Source organism: Peromyscus maniculatus, chromosome 1 (assembly GCF_049852395.1).
Source record: "Peromyscus maniculatus bairdii isolate BWxNUB_F1_BW_parent chromosome 1, HU_Pman_BW_mat_3.1, whole genome shotgun sequence".
Taxonomy (NCBI): domain Eukaryota; kingdom Metazoa; phylum Chordata; class Mammalia; order Rodentia; family Cricetidae; genus Peromyscus; species Peromyscus maniculatus.
Genome location: NC_134852.1, coordinates 157,270,900 through 157,288,643, shown reverse-complemented (window position 1 = coordinate 157,288,643; position 17,744 = coordinate 157,270,900). Strand labels below are relative to the sequence as shown.

Genomic DNA, 17,744 nt, shown 5'->3' with positions numbered 1-17,744 from the left:
AAATGAGGGATGAGAGCTTGGGATGTACCTCAGTGGTAGAGTGCCAAAAAAGCCTCCCAAACCCCATGTACCACAGGATGGCCCTCAGCTCAAGCATCTCAGGGGCTTTTTATTGTCCTAAGTCACAACACAGGTGAGGCTCCCACACTGGCTTTCCAGCCCTGGCACCTGCTACCCCCCAGCAGCACCACCCTTCAAGGCCTCCTGAATGCTATGCGGTAACGAGCTTGACGGAGAATTCCTGGAAAGAAGCTGTGTCTGCAAAGGCTGATGGACTGATTAGAAATGCAACGATGTGCAAAGGATGGAGCGCTGCAGGTCCAGAGCCTACTTACAATGTATCTCGGGCTAGCTCTCGCCCCTAAGTAGTCTAAGTTGTCCACCTGGGTGTCAGACCTAACATTCTAGGACTCACAGATTAAAAACATTTTGGAGTGTACTTTTTGTTGTTGTTTGTTTTTCACTGTGTAGCCCTGGCTGTCCTGGAACTCCCACTCTGTAGACCAGGCTGACCTCAAACTCACAGAGATCCTCCTGCCTCTGCATCTTGAGTGCTGGGATTAAAGGTATATACCCGGCCCTTTTTGAGTGTATTAATTTAGCAGGCTACTACCTTCTACCAACCTAAATGCTAAGAATATCATCAGATAGCATTTGAGGTCTACACTGGGATTTCTTTCTTTTTTTCTTTTTCTCGTGCACAGAGGTAACCCCTCGGATATCTACGTTTTACTGTTAAGCACCTCTCTCTGGCATGTCCACCAATGTATTTGAAAACTGTCTTTTTTTTTTTTTTTTTTTTTTTTTCTTCGAGACAGGGCTTCTCTGTATAGCTTTGCGCCTTTCCTGGAACTCACTCTGTAGCCCAGGCTGGCCTCGAACTCACAGAGACCTGCCTGCCTCTGCCTCCCAAGTGCTGGGATTAAAGGCGTGCACCACCACCGCCCAGCGAAAACTGTCTTGATTTATGATTTTGTCTGTTACTATGAAAATTCACGAAATTGCTCCCCTTTAGAAAATGGAATTTGGTGTAACCTAATCTGTGTTCCTGGGCCATGGTCACTCATTCCTATTAGGCTCCAGAGTAAACTTTCTCCTATCCTTTTTGAGGTAAGAGCTGTATTCTTGCACGGACATAAGAAAAGCCTCTTCCTTTGTAGGGTTTCCAGCACTTTCAGGTCACACTTGAGTCTTTAAAGACAGGGTCTCCTGTAGCCCAGGCCGGTTCATGTACAACTTTCTTTGTAGCCAATGATGACCTGCACATCTGACCCAGTTTGCAAGGCTGGCATGTCTTCCCCCAGGGTGCCACTGCCCAGGGGCCCTCCTCTCTTCTTAACCCCACTGTGACAATAGTTCAAGGGCCTGCTCTTCCTGAGCACTCTGACTCACCCGATAACCCTGAGCCCACAGATCCCTGTACTCAGTCTGCTCTCCACGGGGCCTCCATGGTAGCTTCTCCTACTGGGACCTTTCACACAGTCACCAGTGTGGCTCTACCAGAAGTACAAGGCATAATTTTATAACACTTCACATGAGTTATTTCATTTGATCTCTTCCAACAATCACATAAGGATGACCTCAATGTCCCTAAAGACCTGACATATTTTAAGAATCCTATGTAAAATATCAGGACTGAGCCAAGTATGGTAGTGCACGCTTTTAATCCCAGCACTCAATAGGCAGAGGCAAGTGGATCTCTAAGTTCAAGGCCAGCCTGGTCTACAGAAAGAGTTCCAAGACCGCCAGGGCTACACAGAGAAACCTTGTATTGAAAAACAAACAAGCAAACCAATCTGGACTGCTAAACCAAGTGTGGTGGTACATGCCTGTATTCCCAGAAAATGGGAAGCTGAGGTAAGGGGATAGAGAGATAAGGTCATCCTCAATTACATGGTGAACTGGAGGCCAGCTAAGACCTTGTCTCAAGAAAAAAGAAATTTGGTTTTGACACGCTAAATAAAAATGATAGGAAGCCAGGCGGTGGTGGCACACACCTTTAATCCCAGCACTCAGGAGGCAGAACCAAGGGGATCTCTGTGAGTTCGAGGCCAGCCTGGACTACAGAGTGAGTTCCAGGAAAGGCGCAAAGCTACACAGAGAAACAATAGGAGACCAGTGCTTTGAACTAAGCTCCTGGAACTGGGTCCCAAAGACTACTGACTAAAAATCAAAAGAGAATCACTTGTGTTGAGGTCCCATTAAGCTAAAACTAAGCCATAGACCCAATCTTCAGAGCAATCAGGATTAGAGAACTAACAGCCAAATTTTGCCAACAGACCAGCTTCAATAGAAATAACACTGAGGCTCCCTTGGCCTTCCTCCAGAGTTCTAATGGTAACCAATCATTCATTTTTCTATTGTTCTGTCCCAAGGCCCCACCTCACAAGGAAAACTGAAAGTGACCAGTTCGCCTTTGGTTTTTGTTTCTTCTGTCTTCAGCCATTTTTCTGTCTATAAAACCAATTTCCCCAGATTGGCTTGTTGAGGAATATTAGTTTAAGGTGTGTTACTCTTGCTTATGTTGCATTTGTTTAACTCTGTGAAGCTGTGTTACTGCGCCTGTCTAAAACACCTGATGGGCTAATAAAGAACTGGCCAATAGCAAGGCAGGAGAAAGGATAGGCGGGGCTGGCAGGCAGAGAGAAGATATAGAAGGAGAACTGTAGGAAGAGGAAAGAGGAATCCAGCAGCCAGAGAAGGAAGAGGACTCCAGGGGCCAGCCACCCAGCTACACAGCAAGCCACGGAGGAAGAGTAAGATTTACAGAAGAGAATGGAAAAGCCCAGAGGCAAAAGGTAGACTGGATAATTTAAGTAAAGTAAAGCTGGCAAGAAACTAAGCCAAAATAAGGCCAGGCATTCATAAGTAAGAATAAGTGAGTGATTTATTTGGGAGCTGGGTGGTGGGGGCCCCAAAAAGAGACAAAAACAACACTGGCTCATTGGAACATTTACTTTATTTTGTAGAATTAAGTGTTGCCTGGTTCTTGAATCAAAAAGAACCAATTAAGAGTCTTTAACTATTATCTTGTTCCCTGAGAGCTTCTTCCTAGTAAAGCTGAGTCATTGAATCTCTCTGAACCTGAGGTCTATCAACAACAGAGAAACTACAGCATTCACCAGTCCTGGTGAGATCTGCTCCAAGTAACAATATTAACTATAAAATCACACACAGAAAGAGACCAGCCCCAACACTGAAACAGCCACTGCACTGGGGGTGTTAGGGGAGCTCAGGTGGACCTCAGATCCCAATATCTGGTTGAACTTGGGTGGCTGATAGTCAGGGGAGAACCTGCCATTGTTAAATTCTTACATTTGGTCTCTTTTCCTCTTGAGTAAAGAATGAATTGCTAGCCAGGCGGTGGTGGCACATGCCTTTAATCACAGCATGAGAGAAAGTCTGTCTCGAAAAACCAAAAAAAAAAAAAAAAAAAGAATGCTAGATGGGCAGTGGTGGCACACACATTTAATACCAGGCAGAGGCAGGTGGATCTCTGAGTTTAAGGCCAGCCTGATCTATACAGTGAGTTCCAGGACAATAGGATTGTTACACAGAGAAACCCTGTCTCAAAAAATCCAACCAATTAATAAGTAAATATAAAAATAAAAAATAAAGGCTAGGGATGCACCTCAGTGCTAGAAAGCTTGCCTGGCATACACAAGGTCTTGAAGTTCAAGTCTCAGCACCACAAAAAAATGTAAAGGAGTTTAACCTATTGTTAATTAGAATGCTAACTAACAAGTCATTACTAAAGATGGGAGCTCCAGACCATCTACAACTCAAGTAATGAAATAATCCTAGCTGAAGGTTTTTCCCTTTGGCTTATGGGAAGAAATGAGCTATTGAACTTATTGGTGGCCCTTTGGACATGCTGAGTTAGCACTCTTCCTCACAGTCTGACTCGGGTACACCTGGGTGGAGCTCTTTGAGTTCATCCTAGTTGTACTTCACTGAGTTACTTAGATGTGCAGATCATTCTTCAGCAAATTTGGAAAGTTCCTGACTATTATTTCTTCAATAGTCTGACCATGTCTCTTCTTTCTAGAATTCCTCTTGACCTTCTGACGGTGTTCTGCCTGCCTGAGATCTTGCTCCTTTCCCTCCAGTCTTCCTTCTTCCTGATCCTCCATCAGCCTGTTCTTGGGTTTGCTGCATCTTGCATCTTCCTGCTCTGCTGTGGATCCCCTCTAGTGGGAGTTTTGGCTCCAGAGTATCTATGTGGTTCTCTTTTGTACAGTCTAACATATGCTGATAATCTCTCTTCAAAGAAGGTTGTTTTGTTTTTGTTTTCATATTTTCCTTTAGTTCTTTAGATTTATTTGAAATGGAGCATTTTAAGCCTTTGTCTAGACAGCGTTTCTCAACCTGTGGGCCAACAACCCCTTTAGGGGTCACACATCAGATGTCCTGCATATCAGCTATTTACATTATGACTCATAACAGTAGCAAAATTACAGTTATGAAGTAGCAAAGAAATAATTTTATGGTTGGGTGTCACCACAATGTGAGTAACTGTATTAAGGGGTCACAGTATTAGGAAGGTTGAGAACTACTGATCTATAAAGTCTACTACCTGGGCTTTCTTTTTTCTTTCTTTTTTTTTTTTTTTTTTTTTTTCTTTTTTCTTTTTTTTCCCCCCAGGATAGGGTTTCTCTGTGTAGTTTTGGTGCCTGTCCTGGAACTCACTCTGTAGACCACGCTGGCCTCAAACTCAGAGAAGGCTCTGCCTTCAGAGTGCTGGGATTAAAGGCATTCGCCACCACCTGACATACCTGGGCTTTCTTGGGGACACTTTCTTCTGATGGGTTCTTTCTTTTATGTATGTCTCATAATTTTTCGTTGAAAACATGAATACATGTTTCAGTCATTTTTCTTGGATAAATATGTCTCAATTGTTGCACACTTCTGATTAATTTCCAGAGTTCTAAATGGAAAGATTTTTGACCAAATTCACCATTCTTACTCTGCCACTCCTTGGAGAACCTTATGTGGCATTTAGAAAAATGGTTTTTCTGCAGAGCATAATGATACACACCTTTAATCCCAGCACTCAGGAGACAGAGGCAAGTGGATCTCTGTGAGGCTAGCCTGGTCTACAGAGAGAGTACCAGGACAACCAGAGCTACAGAGAAATCCTGTCTTGCAAAACAAACAAAAAAGGGGAAGGGGGGTTGTCTCCAGAACAAACTTTTAGAGAAAACAGATTAAAAAAAAAAAAAAAGCCAAACTTGAAAGTACTTTGTACTCAACCTTAAACTCCAAGTACTATTACAAAGTAATAATTTTCTCAGCCTGGCACAGTGGTATACATCTTTAATCTCAGCACTTGGAAGTGGCAGGTAGATCTCTGAGTTCGAGGCCAGCCTGGTCTACATAGTGAGTTCTAGAACAGCCAGCACTATGTAGAGAAACCTTGTCAGTGAGAGTGAGAGAGTGGGCGCAGGGAGGCTGGAGCGATGGCTCAGCAGTTAAGAGCACTGGCTACTCTTCCAGAGGACCAGGGTTCAATTCCCAACACCCACATGGTAGCTCTCAACTGTCTATAATCCAGCTCAGTGATTTGACACCCTCATGCAGACATAAATGCAGGCAAAACACCAATGCACATCAAATAAAAATAAATCATAAAAAGTATATTTTTAAAAGAAAGGAAGAAATATTCTCTATTTAAAAATAAAAAATTCTTTGAGTTGATTATTTAAAAATTAAAATGGGCTGGGGTACAGCTCAGTAGTGGAATGCTTGCTTAGTTTGCTTAGGGAGCACAAAGTCCTGTGTTCAATCCCCTCCACCTCAAAACCAAAACTAAAGCACACTAGAAAGAGAAGACTTGAAAGTGCAAAGTTATAATTCCACCACCCAGAAAAACATTCAGTGCAACATTATAATATAACCAAACTAGACTCGGTGTAGATTTTGCTTTACAGCCTACTTTATGTGAAAATTTCATAGGTCTTGTTCTGTGGTAATAAAACTGGAGTGACAGTTTGATTAGGGTACAGGAGCTATTTTTAAAGGCAACATCACATGACTCCAAACAGACTGCATATAGAACAACCATCTTTCTTCTGGTGGACATTTTGATGACTTCCCAATTTCTGCTGTAAGAACAGTCATTTGATCCACTACACTTCAGACTGCACTTTTCAAATTAGACTGCTGTTTTATATTTTTTAAGTTTTAACCTCTGTACCTCCTTCTATTTTAATGTCCTGTCTTATGATATAGCACATCCCTTTCTCTTTAAGAAGAAAATCTGTCACTTAGTGACAGTCACCCCTAGGTATTTGAGGAGGAATTCACTCCAGGTCCCACCTTGGATGTCAAAATCTTCAAAAGTTTAAGTTCCTTATATAAAATGGCATATTTGCATGTAACCCCCACACATCCTCTTGTATCTCTAGATAACTTATAACGCCTGTGGCAACATCAATGCCATGAAAACAGCTACTATACTATATTGCTTAGAGAATAATGTCAAAGAAAAGAACCTGTCTGAATCTACCGATATGGGACCCAAAATATGGAAGGCCAACTATATTCTCACACACTTTAAAAAAAAATGTATTTGTATGTGTGTGCAGTGCCTGAGGAAGCCAGAAGAGGACATGAGATTCTTTAGAACTAGCGTTACAGGCAGTTGTGAGCCACCCATTGTGGGCAAGTCTCTCAAGAGCAGCCAATGCTCTTAACCACTGAGTCATTTCTCCAGCCTCCCCCTCCTCACACACAATTTTGTTGTTGCTGTTGTTTTGGGAAGACAGAGTTTTACTATGTAGCTCGGTCTAGCCTGGAACTCTAAACAGAGCAGGCTACGTTTCAAACTCAGAGAAAGACACATGCCTATGCCTCTGCCTCTCAAGTCCTGGGATTAAAGACACACACCACCATGCCTGGTCCCTCCCCACTTTCACTCATACATTTTTTTTTTAATCATAGTATCCCTACATTACTTAAAGGAGGAACACAGAATCATAGGTAAGGAAAAGACTCTGTTTAAAATTCCTGCAAGAGTTGGGCCCTAACACCATTTAGTTCCTCTTTGTTCATGGAGATACATTCTAAGATGCCCAGTGCATGACTGAAACTTCTGAGAGTACTGAACCCCACGTGAACTGTTTTTTTCTATACACAGAGACCTAGTATAATGTTTAATTTTTAGATTAGGCATTATAAAAGATTAACAGTAATAATTAGTAAAATAGAAGTTAGAATAATACACTGCTATGAAAATAATCTCTCATAACTTATACTGTGCTCGTCTTCTTGTTTGGTTTTACAGTTTTTTGTTTTTGTTTTGCTTTTTCTGTCTATGGGTATTTTGCATGTATTTTTGTGCAATTGTGTGTGCACAGTTCTTGCAGAGGCCAGAAAAGGGCTTCAGATCCTCAGAAACAAGACTTACAGACATTCTTAGCGGCCATATGGTTGCGTAGAACCAAAGCAGGGTCCTTTGCAAGAGCAACAAGTACTGTTACCTGCTGAGCCATCTCTCCAGGTCCTGTTTTGCGGTGGTTTTGTTTTTGAGCTAGGGTAACTCTGGCTAGGTAGAAACTATGTAGAGGGCTGGCCTTTGCCTCCCAAGAGCTGGGATTAAAAGTGTGAACTATCACCAAGATGATGGTGGCAATGCACTTCACACCTGGCTTGTCTCACTTTTCTTGTGCTGATGTGAGATCACACAATGTGAAATCTACATGATGAGATGAAGCAAGAGACAGCACAGGCATTGTGGCATAATCTTAGGCTTCTACACAAGGGTCAGGGTCACTTGCTCAAGCTCTGTACATTCCAGCACAGTTGAGCTGAAGACCAAGATGGCCATGAAGTAGCTAGAGTATGGGTTTACTGAGCAAAGGGGTAATTTGTGTCCTGGGCAGTGAGGGGCAGGACACCCAAGAGACTATCAGGCTACTTAGAACAGTGGGTAATTTGTAACAAATTATTTATGGAATTTTACATTTACTGTTTTGTTGTTGTTGTTTTGGTTTTTCGAGACAGGGTTTCTCTGTGTAGCTTTGCGCCTGTCCTGGAACTCACTCTGTAGCCCAGGCTGGCCTTGAACTCAGAGATCCACCTGGCTCTGCCTCCCAAGTGCTGGTATTAAAAGCATGCGCCACCACAGCCCGGCACATTTAATGTTTTTTTGGAAACAAGTTAACCACAGATAACTCAAACAGTCAAAAACAAAACCCTGGCTAGAAAAATTAATTCAAATGGATCCATGACCTAAATGCAAGGCCTAAAACCACAAAACTCTTAGAAGGAAATAGGCTAAATGTCATCTGACAAAGATTTTTTTTAAGGTTTATTTTATGTGTATGTATGTGCATGGCTGGCACCCAAGAAAGTCAGAAAGTTGAAAGCTCCTCAGGCATCAGGCATACAAGTGGTACACAGACATGTATAGGCAGGTAAAATAACCATACATAAACATTTCTTTAAAAAAATACTAAAATTATGGTGGGGGAATCCTGCTGAGGAATCTATAATGCAATACTGCCAATTTCTCCCCAACTCAAAGGTCTTTTTCTTGAGAACTCTGTAGACCTCCATACTTATCCACATGAGGTCACAAAGCACAGACATTGAGAGAGATACAGCTGCAGAAATAATTCTCAGGTAGGTCCACCCTCCACCCCCACAAGTTTCCTGAGACCAATTCAAGAACCAAGACAAGAATCCTACATCTGCTTATCATCTCAGCTCCAGTCTCTAATGAGAATGTGATGGCACTAGCCCCTTCCAAGAGGCTGGTAAAGCTCCACTGGAGGTCTGGGAGAGGCCAAGTTATCCCCACTACAGATAGAGGAACTGAAGGCAACCCAGATTCCAGTTGCCAAGACTTCTTGGTAACTAAGCCTGACTGACCAAAAAGTAAGAATTCTTAAGTTCCACATTCTCTTTCTCTTTGGGAAAAAAAAAATAAAATATGTATGAAATAGTGAGGGGAATGCCAGGCCTAGACTTAAAAGATCGAGACCCAAATTCTAGTCACTGACATGAATTTTGCAACTGGTCATTAGTCAAACTGACAGCTACACAGAATCCAAGTTCTACTTACTTTGTATTCAAGTTCTACCTATTTTGTAGGACTTGAAACCAAAAGTAGATGAATCAAATCCAGCACAAGGGTTCAGCATCTGGTAGAGAACTGGAGAGGAAATTTAGCAATAGTGTTTCCATCCAGGGCACAAGGGCTTTATGACCACCCTATTTGAGACAAAATGGCAACGAATCATAGATCTGCTTGGCAGCCAGATTCAAAAGCTAAGACCTAATTCCATCTGGGCCAGGGGTCCTTGAATTATGAGGAAAATATGCAGTTGCAGAGGAAGTACTAAAAGCTGCTTAGGAAAGTAATGTGCATCTCAGAATTGTTTCCTTATTTAGGGAGCTTCTAGATTCCGGAAAGATTTAGGATTAAGTACATATGTGCTGAAAAAGTTAAAGCCATGGTATTACTAATTTTGTGTTAAATAATCTTGCTTGGGCGGTGATGGCGCATGCCTTAATCCCAGCACTTGGAAAGCAAAATCAGGTGGATCTGAGTTCAGGCCAATTTAATCTACAGAGCAAGTTCCAGGCAAGCCAGGGCTACACAGAGAAACCATCTCGAAAAACCAAAAATAAAAAAGAAAGAAAGGAAGGAAGAAAGGAATCTATGTGTTGGGTTTGGGGTGTATCTCAGTGGTAGAGCATATGCCCAGCATGCACAAGGCCCTAGAGTCAGTCCATCCCCAACATCTCCCCTAAATCTGCGCATTAACTGGTACTTTTTGTGTTTTAAGGAATTTTAATCAGGCATGGTAGAACATGGTCATTATTCTAGCACTTGGGAGGCAAAGGCAGGAGGATCACAAGTTCAAAGCCAGTCTGGGATACATAGCCTGAACTAAACTGTGAGATACTGTCCTAAAAAAGAAAAAGATGGGAGGCAGAGGCAGGTGGATCTCTGAGTTTGAGGCCAGCTGGACTACAAAGAGTTCTAGGAGAGCCAGGGCTACATAGAGAAACCTTGTCTCAAGAGAGAAAAAAAAAAAAAGAAAGACCACATGGCAAACAAAATGTTACATTATGACAGTCATTAGGGAAATCTAAATTGAAACCATAATGAGCTACCATAATGCACATTTTAAATGGCAAAAATAGAAAACATTGGTGATTTACAATGCTGGGGAAGGTGGAAAGTGACTGGAACTCTCTATTACTACTGATGGGAATATAAAATAGAGTGAGCACTTTGGAAGGCTTTAACAGCTACCTGTGATCTAACCACTCCACTCCTAGGCAAAGAAATACATGCCCATAAAAAAGACTTGAACAGATGTATGAAGATGTAGCTCGGTTTGTAGATTGCTTGATCAGCATGCACACACACGTGGGCACACACAACTCCTGCAACAGTCTACCTATGGAAAATTCCAGAAATATGCAAACCAATCTCCAGGAACAGAAAGCAGTTTTGTGGTTACTTGGGGGTGGAGGAGTCAGAGAGATATTCCAATGGTTAAGAGCAATGCTCCTCCAGAAGACCCAAGTTTGGTTCCCAACACTATGTTGAGTAGCTCACAACCACCTGTAAATCCAGCCCCAGCGTAATCTCTTTGTGTACCTGTACAAGCCCACGTGCACACACACACAATATCTTTCTTTTTCTCTTCTCCTTCCCCCACCCCCCAGACAATGTTTCTCTGTGTAACTTTGGAGCCCGTCCTGGAACTCGCTCTGTAGACCAGGCTGTCCTCGAACTCACAGACCATCTGCCTGCCTCTGCCTCCCAAGTGCTGGGATTAAAGCTATGCGCCACCAACACCCAGCAAAATAAATCTTAAACCAGGATAGGGTTGGCAATAGGAGTTCATGCCTGTAAATTCCCCAACACTACTGAGGCTGAGACAGGATTACTACAAATCAAGGCTAGCTTGGGCTACAAAGTAACTTCAGGCAACAGAGTAAAATACTGTCTCAAAAAACAACAACAACAAAAAAAAAAAACTAAAAAATAAAAAGTAATTAAAGTAGGAATATGCTTAAGAAAATTTAAGATTTGGCTTAATTTTTTTTTTTTTTTTTTTTGGTTTTTCGAGACAGGGTTTCTCTATGTAGCCTTGTGCCTTTCCTGGAACTCATTTGGTAGCCCAGGCTGGCCTCGAACTCACAAAGATCCGCCTGCCTCTGCCTCCCAAGTGCTGGGATTAAAGGCATACACCACCACCACCACCACTACCACCACTACCACCACTCGGCAGATTTGGCTTAATTTATTAGATTTATAGGAGTTATTAAAATATTAAGGGATTTTTAATCAGGCAATTGAAAGAAATAATAAAATAATTAAGGGAAGGTGACTGTAATTTATAAATTCAATTTAAATTTTTCAAGTAAGTTTAATGAATTATTCAAAGGAAACCAACATTAATCAAAGGGCCCTTCAAAGTGATTGTTAAGTTTTTCTAAACTCATAACTAGAATGGAAAGTTTCAGAACTTACACTTAAAGAATTAAACTTAAAAGGAAGAACCAGATTTTAAAATTTTCAGTTTTAACAAATCAAAACTCAAACTTTAATCCCTCTAATTCCAGCACGCAGAAGGCAGGAGGGTGGATCTCTGGGAGTTCGAGGCCAGCCAAGGCTGCACAGCAAGACCTTGTCTCAAAAGAAAAAAAAAACAAAACCTTTTCAACCAAAGTCACTATGAATGGTATTTGGCATTACTCAAAGCTCCATGGGTCAGATAGGGTATAACACCTACAATCTCACCCAAACATACCACTCACCTGTCACCTGTCACCTCACAAAGCTCACCAAGACACTGAGGCTTTTGGAATCTGTTCTCTTATGCATGAAAGGACTGTCTCTCAAAATAAATAAAAAGACTTTATTATTAACAAATTTCTTATCGATGGATAGCACATTGGTGGGAAAAACACTCGGAAGTGTAAAGCAAGTGCAGAGATAAGTGACAGCCTGATCCTCTTAGTCACTGCAGGTGGCACAGACCCTGGGCTGACCAGGGAGAAAGGAGACTTAAGCATGACTCAGCACAGCCGGCTCGTGGAATTTTCCCTGAAGCCTCAGCCTGGGATGTCATGTTGCATGTCGGTCAGGAGAGGAGCTGCCAGGAGTCTGGCCACCCCACACTCACGGCTGGAGCAGTGTATCTCAGCAGACTTGCCATACCTCAGGCCTGGCCCCCAGCCCTAGTGGCAAATTAAGACAAGGAGTAACATGCAAGCTGCAGGCTGAGGTGGCTTGGAAGACTTGGGTTTTGCCTTCTGGTTGGATATTTAATCACAACAGCCCACACCCACCTCCCTCTGAGATCCCCAGGAGGAAGCTGCAGAGCAGGAAGGCCCCAGCTAAGATGACAGAGTCTTGGTTACGGTAACTAAGGAAAGCTCTGGGGAAGTAGCAGGGCCCTGGGAACTGATGAGCAGAACATGCTTTGACAAACCAAATGACCTGGGAGTAGCCCTTTCTTGGTGACTAATTTTCTGTTCTAACTGATGGATTTGCGATGGATTTGTCATCCATAAAAGATGACAGCCTTAAAAACAAACCAGGGGGGGAAAAAGTCAACAAACACAGGATCAGCATCCTGGATTTGGCTCATGAACCTTCTCTGGGCTTCGTTTTCTTACATACCAGGCCCCAAACTGAGAATTAGTAGCTGGGTGGTGGAGGTAGCCCACCGCAGAACTTAAATCCCAGCACTCAGGAGGCAGAGGCAGGTGGATCTCTGTGAGTTCAAAGCTAACATGGTCTACAAAGTGAGTTCCAGGGCAGCAAGGGCTATGAAACACAGTGAAGCCATCTCTGAGAGGGAAAAAAAAATTGGTGTACAGAGGCAGAAAGAAGAGGATGGAATGGAAAACATGGTAGAGAGTGTCACAGAGCCACAGAACAGACCATTTCCAATAGGTACCCATCTGTCTGCCTTTCCTCCATGGACTTTCTAAGGAGACTCTGTGGCAGAGTTGAAAACACTACTGACCCAAGGTGCAGGACAAGAGAAATGTGGAAGATCTCAAAAGCGATCAATTCTAGGCTGGAGAGTCGGCTCAACAGCTAAGAGCACTGGCTGCTCTTCCAGAGGACTCTGGTTTGGATCCCAGCACTGACACACAACCAGAGAGAGATGGTACCTTCTGGTCTCCTCAGATACTGCATGAATGTAGTGCACAGACAAAACACCCATACACAAAAAATCTGAGAGGCTACTCGTGGGTCAAGAAGTGAGAACACCCTCAGAAAATCTCTACCCCACAATAAACATGAGCACTGGAGGAAGTTAAGCAACAAAGTCCCCAGGGTCCCTAGCTTTAAAACCGGGAGAGCAGCACACCTGCCTTCAGAGGGAGGGAAAGAGTATCTCTTCTCACAAATCAGAGGAGGCTGGACTGGAGAAGGATGTGTGGCCCAACCAAGTGCCTTAAAATTCAGGATGAACCCATAACCTAGAGAGAGCGCCAAGGTAGACACTTTAAGAGTGTCAGGTCTGCTAGGCATGGTGGTACATGCCTTTACTTGGGAGGCAGAGGCAGGCAGATATCTGAGTTTGGGCCAAAGTGCTCTACAGAGCCAGTTCCAGAACAGCCAGAGCTATACAGAGAAAGAGTGTCAGGTTATAGAGGACAGTGCTAAATGCTGCTGAATACTAGGTGGGGAGAAAAAGGGACAGTTCTGCCTTTACCCCTGTCCTTGTGACTGCTAGGCGTCAGAGAAGTGGGCCAAGTGTGTTTTACCACTAGCGGATAAAGCCACCTCTCTGGTCGTTGGCTGCATACATCTCCAGGCTCAGTGGGCAGCCAGTGCTCTCAACAGCTGAGCGCCACCACCAAGATGCCTGCCTGAGTATGGGGTCTTCGCAAGGTCTGCACAGGAGGGATGCTTCCTGTAGGTCAGTGCCACCATCCCCAGCCCAGCTTCCCAAGCCACACCCTTCCAGAAAAAAGGGCCTCCTGCTGCAGCTGGCCAGCTGCCAACTGGAGCCTGCAGGGAACCAGATGTCACCTTCCTGTGAAAAACCAGAAACACATTCAGAGATCAAGATGCAGTGGAGATCTTCCAAAAGCCCAGAGTGTGGCCTTTTGTATCTACTGAACTTGAAAGATGAGTGTGTACTAGGGCTACGGCGTCTTAAGAACCCCCGTGCAACGGGATGATGGCCTGGGCTCAGGCTCAGAACTCACCCTTGGTGTTGTCAGCTCTCCAGACGGCAGATGCTAGCTGAAGAAGAAGAAGAGGAAAAATATTATCCTCATTTCTCCAGACACTCCCCAGAGAACCTAGGAATGTCAGGAACGCTGGGAGCCCACGGAACGGCTTGTTCTATAAGGGCCACCTTGCTACCTGCACCCCATACCTTGCTACTCTGCCACCCAATCATCTATAAAATGTGGGGCAATATCAATAACTTATGAGAGAGACAGGGGCTTTGAACCTGTGATTTTTCTCCCTCCAGTAGACTGGAGTTGCACATAGGCCTGTACAGAGGCAGAAGAATCAGATTCAAAACCCCTATCTCAAAAAGTAAAAAGAGGGCTGGAAACATGGCTCAGTGGTAAGACACTTGTTCTTGCAGAGGGCCCAGGTTCCGTTCCCACAGGCACATGACAGCTCACAACCTTCTGTAACTCCAATTCCCGGGGATATGACACCTCTGCACTACATGGGCACTACGCACGCACATGGTACATATACATACATATACATGCAGGCAAAACGTCCATAACACGTAAAATAGAAACAACCAGGATGCAGCTCAGTGGTATAGCACTTGCCTAGTATGTATGGGGCCCAAGGCCCAATCCCCAGCACTAAAAGAGGAAAAAGGCATGCTCTGTGCTCTGATAAGGGCCAACATGCAATAAGCATTTAAGGAGAACCCTTGTCTGCAACCACTATGAAAGAACAAAAACTGTTTCCTCCAGAGTGCTTTTTCTTCCCTCCCTCCTCCATCCAGCTCCAGATGCACTTTCTCCAGGCAGCTGTGTCTAATCCTCAAGAGCTACCTGCGCTCCTGCTTCTCTGATGCTGGCCTATCTCACTGTGCAACTTGACACTAATGAAGCACAGGCCTACGTGACCTGCCATGCATCTTCTATTTCCACCACCCCCAACTTTCCTCTAATCCTCTCTTGCTGAGGCCCCTCCTTGCCATACCTAAGAGCACACACCACTGTTTAAGAGCCCCCACCCCAGGAATGCGCAGGCAGGGAGTATGTAGCCACTTTGGAGACTCTGTAGAGTACTTTTCCAAAGGCCACTCACTTGTGGGCAGCTCAAGCTACTGGTCAATAAACAGCAAAGCAGGAGCCACAGACCAGGAATCTCACTTGCCCACAGAACCAGTTGCCATGATAGATTATGTCAAAATGAAATAGAATGTTTGGGGCATTTAATTCAATACAACATTTACTACTGAGCACTGCCTTGCATAGAGATCCATGCCAAAAGGCACAGGCTCTGCCCAAAAAGTGCCAATAAGCTGTTACAGACCAATTTTAGAAGGCAAAAGTGGGATGAACCATGAGAGGCAGCCAGCAGGACCTGAGTCCAGGGCTAGTTCCTGCCATGCCATTCCTACTTGTATGACTTTGAATGAATTGTGTCACCTCTCTGTATGCAAAGTCCCTATCACAGAGCGGCAACACACACACCAACACATACATGTACACACAAATACACATATGTTGGCTTTTTTTTTTTTTTTAATCTCATGACAGGGTTTCTCTGTGTAGCACTGGCTGTCCTGGAAATCACTTTGTAGATCAGGCTGATCTTGTGAACTCATAGAGATCCACCTACCTCTGCCTCCCAAGTGCTGGGCTTAGAGGCGTGCACAACCACTGCCCGGCTTGTTGCTGAGATTTTATGGTGTAGATTCTGACATTAATTACTAGGAAACACAATCTCACAGCAAACTTCCTGCCTCCAGCTCTTACAATCTTTCCACCTCCTCTTCCACAATGTTCCCAGAACCTTAGTTGCAAGAGTGGTTTGTAAAAGTGTCCACTGGGACTGAGTGTGGAACACCTTTAATCCCAGCACTCGGAAGGCAGAGGCAGGCAGGTAGATCTCTGTAAATCCAAGGCTGCCCTGGTCTACAGAGTGAGATCCAGGACAGCAGGACGACACAGAGAAACCCTGTCTCAAAAAAATTTTTAATTAAAAAAAAATTAAAGCCCTAGGGATATAACTGCTGGCTTGTGGATTTTAACCCCAGAATTGGTAGGAACGGGCAGGAGAATCATGAGTTCAAAGGTAGCCTTGGCTACATTTCAAGATCCTATCTCCCAAAAAGAGGTTGAGAGCCAGGCAGTGGTGGTGCATGCCTTTAATCCCAGCACTTGGCAGAGGCAGGCAGATCTCTGTGAGTTTGAGGCCAGCCTGGTCTACAGAGCGAGATCCAGGACAGACACCAAAACTACACAGAGGAACCCTGTCTTGAAAAACCAAAAAAAAAAAAAAAAAAAAAAAGAGGTTGAGAATTGACAGTGAAGTACAATAAACCAACAAGCTTTAGCTGCAAGCTGGTAGAAGACTCAGCATGCCCACCCCCAGCATGAGCATTTGCATCATATACAGGGAAAGGGTGACACGCAGGAGGCTAGCCAGGACTGCTGGAGGCAGTGGGTGAGGGAGCAACTGGGAAGGCTCATGGCAAAGATCGGGGAGTAAGTATCTCGTTTGTTTGATTTTGTTTTTTGAGACAGGGTTTCTGTACAGTCCTGGCTGTTCTGGAACGAACTCTGTAGACCAAGCTGGCCTCAAACCCAGCGACTGCCTACCTCTACCTCCCAAGTGCTGGGATTGAAGATGTGAGCCACCACCGCCCAGCTAGTTGGCTCTTTGAGCCTCAGTTTTCTCAGAGAATGGTAGTAATCAGCCTCGGCCGACCTTTTTCTTAAAATTAAGAGACCATCAGGTTTTTAAGCATTTCAAAGCTGCCAGAGACCTAGAGATCTTGCTTGATTAAGTTTGTGAGATGAGGAAAGAGCCCTGCAAAGGTAAAACAACTCGTTCACAGAGCACAGGGCAAGTGACTCTGAAAGGAACCTGGAGCACAAGTCCTCAAAGCCGGGGTTTTCGTGCCCAAAAGGGCACTCCCCAAACGCACTTCATAAACTCTCATAAGCTATAGAAATAACGGGCTGCGCCCAGGCACACCTCACTTCATCTTGGGAGCCTCAGAATTTCTTCCACACCCGAACCAAAGTTGAAACCCAGGGGCTCCCAGGAGCTTCCCTGGGAGACGTGGTACAGACATCTGGAACAAGGAAAAGTCTCTCTGACGTTCTCTGCACGGGTTTCACACATCTAGAATTACCGGGAACAACTAGGGCGCCCCATTCTGACAGACCGGAGTTCGAGCCCTCAGGAAGCTGGCGCGAAGCACTCTAGGGCTTGGAGCGTCAGTTTCTCTATCTGGAAAATGGGCCCCTGAGAGCAGGACTAGGGCCAATGTGAGCCACCAGGGGGGCGGGACGAGTCGCCTGCGCCTGAAGGATGCTTCAGCGGCTGCGGGCTCCCGGGCACCCCGAACAAGGGAGGGGGGCGGGCCCGTGCCGACCCGGTGCCTGGGGAGGGGGAGGGACGGAGCACGTCGTGTCGCGCCGCGTCGTGCACAGCCCGCAGCAGTCTCCTCCAGCAGTCACTTGCGGAGCCCGCGCCGCCTTGGCGCGCGCTCCCCTTACATAAGCGTCCTCGGCGCCGGCGCCGGCGCACTCCCACC

The 17,744-nt window shown here is 44.7% G+C and overlaps 1 protein-coding gene across 3 annotated transcripts in view; it reads right to left on the bottom strand.

Annotated features, from left to right (window-relative positions):
* Positions 1–17,744, bottom strand: part of Pc (pyruvate carboxylase) — a 94,284-nt gene that overhangs the window by 76,125 nt on the left and 415 nt on the right. Inside the window, exons 1-2 of one of the 3 annotated variants that reach the window (XM_006980563.4) lie at positions 17,180–17,688; positions 14,200–14,236 (exon numbers count right to left, since the gene is read on the bottom strand). The exons of 1 other annotated variant lie outside the window; for it this stretch is intronic. The gene's annotated coding sequence lies outside the window, so the exon portion shown is untranslated. Of the gene's footprint in view, positions 1–14,199; positions 14,237–17,179; positions 17,689–17,744 lie in introns of those variants that run through there. One more of the 3 variants, XM_006980562.4, reaches the window with a different exon arrangement.